At 34.0% G+C, this 16,932-nt stretch overlaps 1 pseudogene; it reads right to left on the bottom strand.

The window, feature by feature from the left end:
- Positions 1-219: 219 nt before the first annotated feature.
- On the bottom strand, positions 220-346 carry LOC145291701 (U2 spliceosomal RNA; annotated as a pseudogene).
- Between the last annotated feature and the right edge of the window lie 16,586 nt (positions 347-16,932).

The following is a 16,932-nucleotide window of genomic DNA, read 5'->3' as shown; positions in this document are numbered from 1 at the left end:
GTAGGATTGACATGAAATTCTTAAAGATGACCGAAAAATGGGCTGAAATGACTTAAATAAATAAAAAGTAAATGACTTAGAATGACTTTAATGAACTTAAGGATGAATTGAATGACCTTAAGAATGACTTGAATGCTTAAAAAATAACTGGAATCCTTCAAAAACAACTTGAATGATCTGGAGAATGACTTGAATGGCTTTGAGATTCACTGGTTGTAAAGTGGGTTATCATTTTACATTAAATTAATACAGAAAAGTGATCCCCCACTTTATATCACAATAAGTACAGCATGTAGTAAGAACAGATACTACACTTTGATCTTGGCCAAAAGGCCAAGAAAAGGGTATTTATTTGCTCCCCTACCGAGCAAATTAGGCACAAGGCCGATTTTTAATGTGAGGAGTGAAGGGGAAATGGGGACCAGCTCCCCGGAGAGTAAGGGAGCTGGATAGTGACAATTGGTATGAAAGGTTGCCTCTACAGTGACCAAGGTCTTATATGTGGGGCTGTCCCCACATATGGTCTTTGCTTGCAGTATCTGCCGGAACAGGTACTACACATCGATCTTGGCTAAAAGGCCAAGAAAAGCTTAAAAAGCTAAGAACATCATCTATTAGCAACATACTTTTGATCTTAACCAAAAAGGACAAGCACAAAAGTGTTACGGACAGACCGACAGACCGACCGACCGACAGGCCGACCAACGAACTGACGGAGTGACTTATAAAGTCGCTTGCACGCGACTAAAAATAACATTGCTATACTGAATTATAACAAGTTTCATCGTGAAACCACCACAAACATCTATATCTACTTATGTTATATTAGAAACTTAGTGACCCCTAAAAAATTTTAAATATTGAATTTTTAAAAAAATTACAGATTCTGATAGCTGATGGTCAAATCAATAATAATCTGCTGAAAATATTGAAAAAAAAAATAAAACGAAAAGAACCTCTCCCAAACATATAGGTAATAATTTGGTTTCGTGTTTTTCTTGAGTGTTTCGAATAATGGGGATCGATTTACTAGGAATTTGTATTAGAAACTCAGCACCCATCCCGCCAACTCTTTGATTATTTAATGTTTTGCATTTTTTTAAAATTTGTTAGTCTACAATCGCTGATAATCCACTCATAAAATTGCCAAAAAAAAAAAAAAAAAAAAAAATTTAAAAGTAATGGTACTCTTGCAGAATTTAACGCGAATCCTCGAGATTCCCCGTCAGTTATGGTTAGGGCTTGACCGGCATTCACCGCATTAAGCCAAGTATTATTCAAATGTTGAAACATTAAATGAACATTTTTAAAAAATCTTTTGACAAAAAATAATGTCTATATTCTCTTGAAAAAAAAAACAAACAAACAAACTTTTCTGTGCTTTCACCTAACAATTTACGGGTTTCATTCATCCTTTCTGATAAAAAATTCTGTTTGGCAAAAAAAAAAAAAAAAAAAAAAAAAAGTTTTCAGTCAATTTTCTTTAAAACAAAGAATGTAAGTTTTCTATAAAACAAAAATTATCTTTTCTTGAAAAAAAAAACAACTTCGCTCGATAAAAAATTAGAAAAAACAATAATAAAAGTAAATAAACAATACAAAATGCAACTTTTCTCGAGGAAACTATATATATATATATATAAATATATATATATATATATATATATATTCAGTAAATTTACAGTAGGTTTTTGTTATCTTTTTAGAGCCCGAACCATAATTGACAAAAATCCCGAGGATCCTGGTCAAATTCTACAAGAGTACCAAAAACAATATATACGAGATGATCCTTGTACTTCATTATTATAGCGATATCGGCCAGCCGAAAATGTGATATTTACTTTGAAAAAACATAATAACTACTTACATTTTTGTCAATTGTAACAATAAGCAATATTATCTAATTATCATGTCACAATTTTTCGGTCTTCCATGATTACACGAACAAATTAATTCGGTTATGTTCGTTTTGTTACGTGACATGTGACGCAAACACAAGGGAAATAGCGAAAATGTCTAATTTCTTTGAAAACTATTTTCTCTAATAATTGATTTCTACCTAATTGTTTTTCGTGGGTTTTGGATATGTTTATTACTGCGACATGGCAATTCGGTATTTACAATAAGTTTCATATGAAATCAATATTTCGATTTCCGAATTTCGCTACAAGATCGAAGAAGCACCAAATGTTTACGAATATTCTCTTTTATTTTATATTTTCTTTGAATTAAAAAAAAACTATGGTTTACCAACTATTTTTGAAACTTATTCTAAAGCATTTTTACATTCTTTTCTCTTTTCTGCCTTCTGTCTGAATCCCACCTTGTTGTTTTTCTTTAATCAGTTTTCTTTTCAGTTTTTCTATCGATTTATTTTTGATAAAACACTACACTTTCATACAAAAATAAAATCAGCTTATATTTTTAATTTACGAAAGTTCCCATACAAGTCTATAGTAAAATTTACCCCTCATGCTTTCCCTTCTGTTAACCTCAGGAAGAACGAGCAGTGAAGGCCCATTGAATGATTTAAACGGATATACCAGTTTAATTCTACTGCACTTCACAATTCGCTTGGCATTGACTGACTTACATCTACACCACGATTGCTTCCAATATGGACAAGTATATAATATAATGTACTCAGTCAAGGATATTCGACCGACAACATGAACTTCAACCAATTTTATTACCCTTTTGAAATATGAGCGTTAATTATTATTAATTTTTGGTGTTTTATTATGTGGTTGTTTTCATTTCACTATTGCGCTTTTTTTTTATACAGTGATCACCACTTATCAAGGCCCGGAAGCCACTCAGGGATAAGGGTTATTGCAAGTACATTACGTTAGTGTGGAGATTCGATGAAGTGTTTACTGAAGGGGTGGTTTATTTGGAATTTGTTTACGTTGGACTTGAAGACATCCAAGTTGTAGTCCGGTAGGAAGCAGGCAGACGGAACAGAGTTCCACATGCGTGCAATTCTAAGAAAGAAGCTTTGTTCATGGAATCCGCGTTTTGATTTAGGCACAGATATAGAGTGGGGGAAATTTTTGACAGTGGATTCAGCTAGACGGGTGTTTTTCGTGAAAGATTGGCGAGGGGGAACCAGAGATTGGAGTTCAGACGAGCACCTGCCATGGAAATGACGATAAAACAAGGATAGGCTCGCAACGTCTCTTCTGTGGGAGAGAGGTTGCAGGGTAGAGAAAAGGGCATCCCCCACTAAGCAACGAAGTCTATTTTGTACTCTGTCAAGGCAGGATAGGCTGTTTTTAGAAGCTCCTGCCCAGATATGGCAACAGTATTCCATCCTTGGACGTACTTGGCTTTTATACAGATAGAGAATTGCATCAGTAGTGAGATATCTTCTGGAGCGGTAGAAGGATCCCACCATCTTTCCAGCGACCTTGGCAACAGACTTGATGTACGTGTTCTATTTCAGATCAGGAGTAAAGGTCAAACCCAGAAGCTTGTCAAAACACGGGGCCTCACCCAGAGGAGAGCCATCCATCACAATTGATGCCAGATGGGGATCAGAGCGTTGATAATGTAAGGATAGGAGTTTGATTTTGGATGCATTAAAGGTAACCAGCCACGTCTTCCCCCACTGAACCACGCGCTCGAGATCAGAGGAGAGAGAATCAGAGAGAACTTTGTCATTTACAGCCTTTGATGTGTTGCCGTAGATGGTCGTGTCATCAGCATAGATGTCAACGAATGATTTAAGTATGTGTTTAGGGAGATCATTGATGTAGATCAGGAAGAGAGTTGGGCCCAGGATTGACCCCTAAGGGACTCCAGCATTTATATTGCAGGCCTCCGATTTTTGTTCATCTACCACTACTCTTATGAGCCTATCGGAGAGAAATGATTTAATGATTGAGAAAACATTTCCAGTTATACCGTAGTTGGAAATCTTGTGAAGTAGACCCTTATGCCATACCTTGTCGAAGGCCTTTGATATGTCAAGAGCAATCGCCCTAGAAAGGAAGCCTTTGTCAAGAGATTCACTAATCCTGTGGGATATAACCGCCAGCACATCTGCGCTTTATTCTGTTTATGCATAGTTTCTACATTCTGCATGATTATATAGAATTTAAAATGAAAACGTTTAGTACATGCAAAATACGGGCAGAAACCGTGGAAATACGGTAATTCAAAATTTTAAAAACATACATTAGTAAGATATCATATAATCAAACAATTACATTGATGTTGCCCATGTACCATTAAAGACTTAACTAAATCACGAAACTCTGAATCTTCAGGTCCAGGTACCTCTGCTGACACAATTGCATCAATTTGTTGAACTGCTTTGAGCTTATCCTGATCTTGAAGCATTAGGATAATGTAATAGTGTGGTAGCCCTCTTTTTTAAATCCCGTAACAAACTTATGCAAACAGAATTCACAGTACATGTTTGTCTTTAATGTATTTAAAAAATAATTAGACATTATTTTTTTTTTTACAAGGGTGTCACCACTTATCAAGGCCCAGAGGCCACTCGAAAATAAGGGTTAATAGGTATACATTAGTCATTGTGATTTTAGCATAGTAAACAGTGGGAACTTTGAAACTTGGATTACTTAGGGGGACGATTCAATTAGAACTTGTTCACATTGGACTTTTTCTTTTTTTTATTCATAGGTATCAACTCATTATCAAGGCCAAGACGCCACTCAAGGATAAGGGTTAAAGAGTGTACAGTAGAAATTGGACAATATAATAATCATTAGTAATGAAAATTTGTTAAATTTGATAACTTATATGGAACGGCTCATCAAGAACTTATTTACGTTAGACTTGAAGACAACCATATTGTAGTCAGCCGGAAAGCAGGAAAACGGAAGACAATTCCACAGGCGTGCAGTTCTAATAAAAAAGCTTTGTTCATAGAATCTACGTTTAGGTTTAGGCACAGATAAAGAGTGGGGGGAATTATTGATAGTGTTTACAGCTAGACGAGTGTTTCTTGTGAAAGTTTTGCGAGGGAGGACCATAGATTGAAGCTCAGTCGAACACTTTCCATGAAAATAACGATACATCAGAGACAAACTCGCAACATCTCTTCTGTGAGATAGAGGTTGCAAGGAAGAGAAAAGGACATCTCCTACGAGGCTACGAAGTCTATTTTGAACTCTATCAAGGCAGGCCAAGTCCTTTCTAGCAGCTTCTGCCCAGATGTGGCAACAGTATTCCATCCTTGGACGTACCTGGCTCTTATATAGATAGAAAAGTGCATCAGCAGTGAGATATCTACTGGATCGATAGAAAGATCCCACCATTTTTCCAGCGGCCTTGGCAACAGATTTGATGTACGTGTTCCCTTTAAGATCAGGAGTAATGGTCAAGCCCAGAAGCTTGTCAAAACTTGAGGCCTCCTGAAGACGAGAGCCATTCATTTCAATTGATGCCAGATGTGGATTAGAATGTTGATGATGCAAAGAGAGAAGCTTGGTTTTAGATGCATTAAAAGTAACCAGCCACTCCTTTCCCCATTGTACTACATGTTCAAGATCAGAGGAGAGAGAATTGGAGAGAACTTGGTCGTTTACTGTCTTGGATGTGCTACCATAAATGGTAGTGTCGTCAGCATAAATGTCTACAAATGATGTGCTACCATAAATGGTAGTGTCGTCAGCATAAATGTCTACAAATGATGTAAGGATGTGCTTTGGAAGACCATTAATGTAGATCAGGAAAAGAGTTGGGCCCAGTATGGACCCATGAGGGATAAGGTTTTGGGTATCCATTCCGAAAGCCTTGCTTAACATGGGGAGGTTCGGGGGTTTACTCGTTGTGAGCATTTATATAAGTTCAACTCACCGTTAGCATTGGAAAAGTCGACATTTCCAATTTGATTGGTAAGTTGAACTTATGTGAAAAATACCAAATTGACTTTTTTCGTTTATAAATTAAATTATTTTTTTGTTAATAACATTTTATTGTTATTAAAAATCTTTCATTTCATATATATATATATATATATATATATATATATATATATATATAAAACATACGCTTTTTCCAATCTGTTTCTTACTATTTCATATATTTTTTTCTAAAAGCCAATGCAAATTTTTTGTTGTAAATTTATCCAATTACCCGTTTTGTATTTGAAAATAGTAATTGAATTTGCATTTCCTTAATATTCGTTTGATAAATTGAAATCAACGACTATTCATTATATTTTCAGCCTTATCTCTTTTAATTTTTCTGTATTCTTCACTTTTGTATTTAAATCATAAGATGTGTATGGAGATAGTATATACAAACGTCATTCGTATCAGTTATTGTTACAATCAAACATAGAATTTATTTCAAAACAAAATGAATTGGGAAGCCTTTAAAGTATTATCTTCATATATAACAGACATCGCAACTGTTGTGTTATGTTTCCTTTCATTTCGGTATTAATTAGAAAGTGTTAGATAGCAAAGTGGGGGGGGGGCGAAAAAGGAGCGAAAGATTCAAAGCATAAATAAAATAAAATCAAGCCGCTTCTGTCGGCGAGCAGTTCTACCTCTCACAATCTGCCGACATCAATAAGAACAGATGCAGGACATGGCGGTCCCAAACAGCATGACTTGGGGTTGGTGACGGTTGGTACAAGTGGCCTCAAATCGGCTTCTCTGTATATGCGAATTGTATCTCTCCCTACAATTTACCCCTTCTTCGTCCCCCCTCTCTCATACTCATGCAATTGGTATCTCATGTAATTGCTTTCGCAGTGTCTACTGGTATGTAGAACTCGTGCTATGGAAGGGTGGTCTACCAAAACCAAAGTTGTCAACCAAATTAGATGACTATTCTATTTTATATTTTGATTATGATACATAGGCCGACTGGTGTCGATATGTCGTCAAATATACGCAACCGTAGGTAGGGAAAGTGTAAAATATGGACACACAGGTACGCATGTTAGCTAATGTCCTACGAAAGCCTTAGTTGTTCGATCACTACTTTTTACACTACATCCTTCGTGTTCCCCGATGTAAAAAAAAGTTAATCTCCAAAGTTGCTGTTCGTTCTCGCTATAACATATCGTCTTTACAACAAGCTCTCCTTACGTTTATGTTCTCATTGGTTCGATCACCAGTCACCCAGATGATTTCATCCACAAAGTCACTGATCCAGCCCCTCCTTATGCAAACGATGTGGAGGCCAGCTGAAAATGTGGTTTAAGGTGGTGAGACAAGATGCTAAGCTGATTCTAGGTCATCGCTTTTGTGGAGTTCGCCGCTGGAACCGAGATTGTCTAACGTTCGTATCTGCTTTTGCGTTGGACTATCGCGCCTGGTCAGCATTCGTTCAGTAAATTCTCTAGATGAATTCGGCCGAACTGCGCAAGGGTCGGTGCTGAAAGCAGACAAGACAAGAAGACAGGTACGAATAATCGTCCGTGTATTCGTCCATGTGTTCCTTTTAAACATCGACGCAAGTAACAAATACTTAAGGAAACATATTCTTAGTTTTTTTTTTTTCGTGTTCAAAGTGTTTGGTAGAATTTGCAGGATGAATTAAACATTACTTGACAAAGATCGCCACGTGGAGGCTTCTATCTGAATCTGTTGACATGGCAATAAACCTTTCTGAAGCCCTATTTCACGGTTCAGAATACCAGGTCACCAGCTCATCCGCCTAAGACTAGGAATAGAAGGATCGAAATAGGGTTACATAATTGATTCAACCATATGTAGACGTTGAGAGTGGGAGAGACTATACGATGCAAAATTAAATCGTATAGTCTCTGTATAACTTCAGCGGTGCAGTTTGAAAAAACTTTACATAATAATAGTACAGAAAATGATAAAAAGTGGGAGATTGTTATTATGAACGAATGCTTCACAAACAAGCATAAAAGAACAAAAAAAAAAGAAAAAAGAGAAAAAATATATAAAAACAGATTGTAGTGATAGTATTATTATTATTATTATTATTATTATTATTATTAATAATAATAATAATAATAATAATATTAATAATAATATAATAATAATAATAATAATATTAATAATAATAATAATATTAATTATAATAATAATATTAATAATAATAACAATAATAATAATAAAAATATTAATAATAATAATAATAATAATAATAATAATAATAATAATAATAATAATAATAATAATAATAATAATAATAATTCGGATTTTGTTTATAAACGTTTCTCTGGAAAGGGATGGATTCATTTCCAGAGGATTTATCTTAATCCCGGCTTCAAACCAGGAGCTTCAAAGATCAAGAGTTTTCCTAAGGATGTTGGTGGTACCTATAATTGCAGAGATCTGAAGGCCGCCTAAAACAACGGGGATATCAATTGTCCTTCCAGACGACTTGATACCACTCTTAGTCTACCAACTACGACCGGGATTATTTGTGTTTTACCCCCGTGTATACGCCTTATCTCCAAGGCCAATGGAGCATAATTGCTCCACTTCTCATTCTCCTTCTCTCTCACATTCCTGTCTCAGGGTACTGAGAAGTCTACAATCTAATTGTTGTGGTGGCACCCACTCATTTACATATGTGGATAATATTACACATAAATAGCAAGACTCGATTAGTCTGAGTGTGTGTTAACCAGAAGCCAGTGAAGGCCGAGTCGAGAGCAAATATGTTCTCCAGTCAAGATTCTCTTACTTGACAACCATTATGTAAATATGCTGTAAATATACTTTTCCTAATACACTTCTTATTGATCTACCTTTGTTTGTTGAGTTTTAATTTGTATTGACTTATACGTTATTTGGTTCAACCTGCAAGCATAACAGTTGGCGACGAAGATGAACGTCAAACAAAACAGTTGGCGACGAGGATGAACGCCAAATATAACAGTTTGACGAAGAAATGGAAAGAACTCACTAAAAAAAAGAGTACACCCCAACGGTTGATCTTTCTAAGGAATTCAAGTTTTGACGAACAAAATAGTCATAAAAACGGATTTCACGCTAAAGAGAAGTTCGACTCAAGCGGAAAAAATTAGTAATTCAGCGAACATTGGAAAGCGGTAAAATATTTTCCTTGTGGAAGTACAACACTAAAGGAAAGAAACAGTTGTTTCCCAAGTTCCAAGAACAAAAACTGCATTCAGGTTAAAAAAAAAAAGTAACCACGATTAATAGTATTTTATTTACTAAAATACTAGTCGGGGGAAAAAGACAAACCAAAACCGCTAATTGCAGTCTTAAAGAAAAAAAAGAAGAAAAAAAACTCAAATGTGGCCAAAGCGACAATTTACGCCGTTTCTCTTGGAATCCATCTTGAAAAAAAAAACCACAACAAACTGTAAAAGTGAAATGACAAACAGATTCGTATTACTAAATTACGAAGAGCAAACGTACAAGAAAGTAAGATACGGAAAAAAAAAGTTCACCAGTGGATTTCCTAATTGCTGTTCTCCGTTAGCAAAACATCAACTAAAGACTTTTTTAGTAAACTAATTTTTTTTTCTCTTCGGTATTAATAATACCACAGTTAAACTAAAATCAAGGAAATAGTTTTTTTGTTTAAACTGAAGTTGTCACTGGATAACGGGCATAAGACAGTAAAACGTCACGTAAGAAAAAGAAACAAAAACAAAAGAAAGAATTACATGTAGTCCATACATTTTATTTTTTTCAATTGTGACTCGAGTTGAAAACATTTTTTTTGTGGAAAGAGTTGTACTTAAGCTCTGCTGTTACTTATTAGGAAGTGTCTGAAACGGAAAAGTCAATCATATTGGTGGTTTCAGTAAAAGCCTCTGTTTTTTATCTTGGGGTTGGATGAGCTTTACTCGCTAGCAAGGTGAGAAAATATTATTCGAACAGCGATATTATTATTTATTGAAAACAGGAGCTCTGAACAATTTTTGTTGCAACACTAACCATTTTATATTTTAGAATACACTAAAAAATGGAAGATTTAATGCAATTTTTGTAGACGCAACAATAGGCACAAGCCGAGCGGATGAACGAAGAGAGGAGAAATTATTGAAATGGCAACTGGAACAAGAAGAAAGGCAGAAGAAATTACAATTCGAACAAGAAGAAAGGCAGAAGAAATCACAATTTGAACAAGAAGAAAAGCAGAAGAAATTACAATTTGAACAAGAAGAAAGGCAGAAGAAATTACAATTCGAACAAGAAGAAAGGCAGAAGAAATTACAATTCGAACAAGAAGAAAGGCAGAAGAAATTACAATTCGAACAAGAATAAAGGCAAAAAAAATTACAATTCGAGCAAGAAGAAATTACAATTCGAACAAGAGGAAAGGCAGAAGAAATTACAATTTGAACAAGAAGAAAAGCAGAAGAAATTACAATTCGAACAAGAAGAAAGGCAGAAGAAATTACAATTTGAACAAGAAGAAAGGCAGAGAAAATTTCAATTCGAGCAAGAAGAAATTACAATTCGAACAAGAAGAAAGGCAGAAGAAATTACAATTTGAACAAGAAGAAAGGCAGAAGAAATTACAATTTGAACAAGAAGAAAGGCAGAAGAAATTACAATTTGAACAAGAAGAAAGGCAGAAGAAATTACAATTCGAACAAGAAGAAAGGCAGAAGAAATTACAATTTGAACAAGAAGAAAGGCAGAAGAAATTACAATTCGAACAAGAAGAAAGGCAGAAGAAATTACAATTTGAACGTGAAGAAAGGCAGAAGAAATTACAATTTGAACAAGAAGAAAGGCAGAAGAAATTACAATTCGAACAAGAAGAAAGGCAGAAGAAATTACAATTTGAACAAGAAGAAAGGCAGAAGAAATTACAATTCGAACAAGAAGAAAGGCAGAAGAAATTACAATTTGAACAAGAAGAAAGGCAGAAGAAATTACAATTCGAACAAGAAGAAAGGCAGAAGAAATTACAATTTGAACGTGAAGAAAGGCAGAAGAAATTACAATTTAAACAAGAAGAAAAGCAGAAGAAATTACAACTTGAACAAGAAGAAAGGCAGAAGAAATTACAATTCGAACAAGAAGAAAGGCAGAAGAAATTACAATTTGAACATGAAGAAAGGCAGTAGGAATTACAATTTGAACAAGAAGAAAGGCAGAAGAAATTACAATTCGAACAAGAAGAAAGGCAGAAGAAATCACAATTTGAACAAGAAGAAAGGCAGAAGAAATTACAATTTGAACAAGAAGAAAGGCAGAAGAAATTACAATTTGAACAAGAAGAAAGGCAGAAGAAATTAAAATTTGAACAAGAAGAAAGGCAGAAGACATTACAATTTGAACAAGAATAAAGGCAAAAGAAATTACAATTTGAACAAGAAGAAAGGCAGAAGAAATTACAATTCGAACAAGAAGAAAGGCAGAAGAAATTACAATTCGAACAAGAAGAAAGGCAGAAGAAATTACAATTTGAACAAGAAGAAAGGCAGAAGAAATTACAATTCGAACAAGGAGAAAGGCAGAAGAAATTACAATTCGAACAAGAAGAAAGGCAGAAGAAATTACAATTTGAACAAGAAGAAAGGCAGAAGAAATTACAATTTGAACAAGAAGAAAAGCAGAAGAAATTACAATTCGAACAAGAATAAAGGCAGAAGAAATTACAATTTGAACAAGAAGAAAGGCAGAAGAAATTACAATTCGAATAAGAAGAAAGGCAGAAGAAATTACAATTCGAACAAGAAGAAAGGCAGAAGAAATTACAATTCGAACAAGAGGAAAGGCAGAAGAAATTACAATTCGAACAAGAAGAAAGGCAGAAGAAATTACAATTTGAACAAGAAGAAAGTCAGAAGAAATTACAATTTGAACAAGAAGAAAGGCAGAAGAAATTACAATTTGAACAAGAAGAAAGGCAGAAGAAATTACAACTTGAACAAGAAGAAAGGCAGAAGAAATTGCAATTTGAACATGAAGAAAGGCAAAGTGAACGTTTTGCTAAAACACTGGAACTACTAAAGAATAATCGAGAAAATGTCGACAGTGCTAATTTCTCCCATACAACTATTTTTAATAGTATGGACACATTTAATTATGTGCCGGAGAAAGAAAAGAATTTTGAAGCATACTATACAAGATACGAAGATGTCTTTCAACTGGACTGCAAAAGTTGGCCAAATAGCCAGAAAATGGGCCTCTTACTCAAGAAGTTGGGTGTAGCAGAACACAGTAAATTCGTAGGTTAAATACTACCTAAAAAAACTACGGAATTAGATTTCATGGAAGCTGTAAAATTACTGAAAGAATTATTTAATCCGAATATATCTCTTTTTCATAAGAGATGGTTGTGTATTAATCTAAGGAAGATTGACAACCAAGATTATTTGACATACGCATCAGTTGTCAATAAAAACTGTGATAATTTTAAGCTAGCGGAACTAACAGTAGAAGATTTCAAATGCCTAATCTTCGCACAAGGGTTAGTTTCCACGAAAAATGCAGAAATACGCAGACGAGTGTTGTCTAAGCTGAAATCTGAGATAGATTTAACACTTCAGAAATTAGCAGAAGATTGTGAAAGGGCCAGTGCACTAAAAAAAGGATTAAAAAAAGATAGAAGAATCCGGAGTGGCCTATGTAAGAAAGGTTAGAAAACCATGCACACCAACCAAGAACTATACAAATAAAAGCAGTCAAAATTGAACGAGATATTCCAAATATAATAATTATAATTATAGTATAGAATATAACAACTCTCTCCCTAGATATAACTGTAAGAGATGCGCAGAAGACATTGGGAATCAGATTGCCCTTATAAGAAGAAATAATGCTACATTTGCAAGAAAGTCGGACACAAAAACGATTGTTGCAGATATAAAGATTTCACCAGAAAGAGAGTACAGCAAACAAAATCAAATGAAAAATTAGACAAAAATCGGCGAAAATACATAAAAGCGGAAATATTTAAAACGCCAATAAAATTACAACTGGATTCAGGATTCGATATTTCTATAATAAACTTGAATACATGGAAAAAGTTGGGCTAACCAACCATGATGAAAACAAGTAAATCAGCTCGGACGGTAACTGGTGGTGAGATAAAATTTGAAGGCTAAGTTATCCTTCCGATAAAATTAAAAGAGATTATGAAGAAATTAAAAATGTTCGTATTGAAAAATAGCGAAAATCTGTTTGGAATAGATTTGACTGAGAAATTTGGACTGTGTGATAAGCCAATCAATACATTCTGTAAAAAAATACAATGTACTACTCCAACAATAGAAAATATAAAAGAGGACTTAAAAATTATTCCCTGAAGTATTCATGACTAAATTAGGTCGTTGCAATAAATTTAAGGCCTCGTTTGAACTTAAAGAAAACACCAGCCCAATTCTTAGAAAAAAGCGAAACGTTCCGTTCGCTGGGTTGGAAAAGATTAATAAAGAATTAGACAGATTGGAACAGACAGGAATACTATCAAAAATAGAACACAGCGACTGGGCAGCCCCCATCGTATATGTAAAGAAAAAGAATGATGAAATCAGAGTGTGCGCAGACTTTTCGACAGGTCTAAACTCCATATTACAAGATTACCATTACCCTCTACCAAGCACAGAGGAAATATTCACAAAGTTGAATGGTGGTAATATCTTCTCCAAGATAGACTTGAGCGACGCGTATTTACAAATACCGGTCGAGGAGAATTGCTCAAAAATACTATGCATCAACACGCATAAGGGATTGTACAAATACAACCTGTTGCTTTTGGCATCAAAGTAGCGCCTGCCATCTTTCAGCAAGTGATGGACACCATGCTAAGTGGTATTGAGTGCGCATGTGCATACTTGGACGACATTGTTATCAGGAGCAAATCCCTAGAAGAACATAAGGAGCATTTAAAACAAGTATTCACTCGAATACAAGAATTCGGGTTTAAAGTAAAAGAAAATAAATACGACTTTTGTATGAGCGAAATTAAGTATCTTGGACATATAATAAATAAACATGGCCGACGTCCAGACCCAGAATGATCTGCGGCAATAAAAAACATGCCAGCACCTAATAACGTAAAAACATTGCAGAGTTTCTTAGGACTCGCAAATTATTATCAATCTTTTATTGAAGGGATGCATAATTGCGAGCTCCCTTAAATGAGCTGCTAAAAAAGGACACACCTTGGAACTGGACGCAAGAATGTCAAACCGCTTTTGACAAAATAAAAAACGCCACATTCAAGATGGTGATTATACAACAGCAGTTGAAGAGGAGGAAACCGTGGACATCATATACGAATCCTTTAATTTGGAACCGCCTCAATATACAACTGAGCCCCGAAAATCAGGTAGAAAAAGAAAGTTTAATGAACCATTAATGTTAAATCCCAAGAGAAAAAGTGTGACTTCAAATCTTGGGAGGAGGGTGTTGTGGTGGCACCCACTCATTTACATATGTGGATAATATTACACATAAATAGCAACACTCGGTTAGCCTGAGTGTGTGTTAACCAGAAGCCACCGAAGGCCGAGCCGAGAGCAGATATGTCCTCCAGCCAAGACTCTCTTACCTGACAACCATTATGTAAATATACTGTGAATATACTTTTTCTAATACACTTCTTATTGATCTACCTTTGTTTGTTGAGTCTTCATTTGTATTGCCTTATACGTTATTTGGTTCAACCTGCAAACATAACAGTTGGCGACGAAGATGAATGTCAAACATAACACTGATAATAATAATAATAATAATAATAATAATAATAATAATAATAATAATAGAATACCTTTTCTATATTGCTTCTAAAATGTACTTGATATATTAAACTAAATAACACGAATTGGGTAATTATATCTTTACGGTAACTGTCGTAAAACTGTCGTAAAGTTTCTCATTGATGTTATTCCTTTTTCGTCCAACGCTAACGCTCCAATTAAACGATTATCACTGATTTTAGAGTACATACCACTTTTCTTAATTCAAAAAATTGAACTTTATTTTGGGAATAAAAAAGACACATATCACTCGAGGTATTATTCGAAAAAATCCGTAACATATATTTTTCTTCACCTGATGACGAACTAAATGACACATAAAAAAATCGCGAAAACCTTCTAAGATGTACAAAAATAAATATAAGCAATAATAGAGTTCTTTCCGCTTGAAGTATTTTAAGCCGATTATTCTAACACATCCGTTTAATCAAATCTCCATTTTGTGAAGATACTCCTTTTCCCGTTTTATTCGAACTTATTTTATTAGCTTTTCTTTTCTAGCGCGCTTCTCACTCATTCACAACGAGATAAATTTGACTGTTTTTTTTTTTCGATAACTAGCACATAAAAATGTATTTCATAATAAAAAACAGGAAAATGGAAAATATATCAATTTTACACATTTTTTGTATAAATACGAGAGCAGATGAGAAAATGGATTATTTGATTTATGAAGCGCTTTATTATGATTACTAGCAAGCAACCCAGCATTGCCCGGTCGTAAAATACGTTTAAATATAGTATTTTAATTAATGAAGATTTCGTATTTATTATTATATCATATTAGACCCAATATATAATAATTCCATTTTCATAAACAGTATTGAATTATCAAATTCCTTTTCAAACAAACATATCTGCTATTTTATATTAACTAAACAATGGGAATTCTTTGCTGAATCTTATTTCCGAACCTAGCTTCCCAGGTTCGAATTCTCGGTCTATCCAATCTCATTTTTACTGACTTGCAAGAAAAGGGGACCTGCTCTTGTAACAATATGAGGACACATTTTCCTCTGAAAATATGAAGAAATTACAATTTATTACACAAAAGAATATAATTAACCAAACATGATAGTTATTAAATATAATATATAATGAAAATATTTATTAATATAATTTAATATTATAATAAAATAATAATACTCGAAATATTATATAATAGAATAAAATATAAAATATAATACAATTAAATATTAATAATATATAAATTAAAATAGTATATAACATAACATAAATGAAATTAATGTAATATTAGAAAGAGAAAATATTCTTATAGGCGTTTCTAGAAACTTTCACAATATTAAAAGTATTCTTTTGTCCTTGGTTCCAGAAGGTTTCTGGAACCGTCTCCAGCATTTACTATGTGTTGTGGTTGCAAGGTTGAACAATAATTAGTAAGGAAATACAATGAAGACGCAAACAACAAGATAACGCAATAATAAGTGTATTAAAGAAAAGGTATATTTACAATATGTACAAATGACGGTGTCGAGTCAGAGAGTCTTGGTGGGAGGACATGTACGCTCTTCGGCGTCACTTCCGGTGGCATTTGAGTAAGACACCCAAGGCCAACCTAGGCTTGCCATTTATAGTGTTATGTTATTCGCATATGCAAATAAGTGGTTGCCACCACAACACTATGAATAGAAGTATGTGCATTTGTTAAACCAGTTAGAGATTCGTACACATAATGAAAGGGACGCAAAATTGCAGACGACCTTTTAAATATAAAATCAACTTAATTCCAGCCACAATCGAGAACTGAAATAATCCCTGGTCGTAACAATAATCTTACTAAACGTCAAGCCAAACAAACCACTGCGATTAACACACAACGGACAACGTATTGGTAAATACAATTTTTCTGAATGTTGATATTGACTTAAATAAAAGTTATCTGTGAAACTTATTTTAGTATTCCTAATTTATAGCAACAGAACCTTTTTTATTATCTCTCTTAGATAATTTATTTTAATGTAAAATAGTTTTGTTACTTTTGCTTTTCTTTACAAATGAATTTATTTTCTTTTTATAACTCCATTCTCTGTTTTCTTTTTTTTTTTATTTAAATAATAAATGTGTTGCTGTGAATAGCCATAGACACACAAACACGTAACATATTAAGAATTTAAAAAATGACTCGCGTGCCACCACCAATTAAAACCGAATCTAAAACGTTTAGCTTACGATTTACTTTTTCCTTTGGCGTTAATGCTGAGCTATAAAAACATCTTTGCTGCAAGACAAATAAATCAAAACATGAATCG

The sequence above is a fragment of the Euprymna scolopes genome, chromosome 12, assembly GCF_053919585.1.
Source record: "Euprymna scolopes isolate OS-2025 chromosome 12, ASM5391958v1, whole genome shotgun sequence".
In the NCBI taxonomy this organism is placed as follows: Eukaryota; Metazoa; Mollusca; class Cephalopoda; order Sepiida; family Sepiolidae; genus Euprymna; species Euprymna scolopes.
The sequence above is the reverse complement of the archived record's forward strand: the minus strand, read 5'-3'. Positions and strand labels throughout refer to the sequence as shown.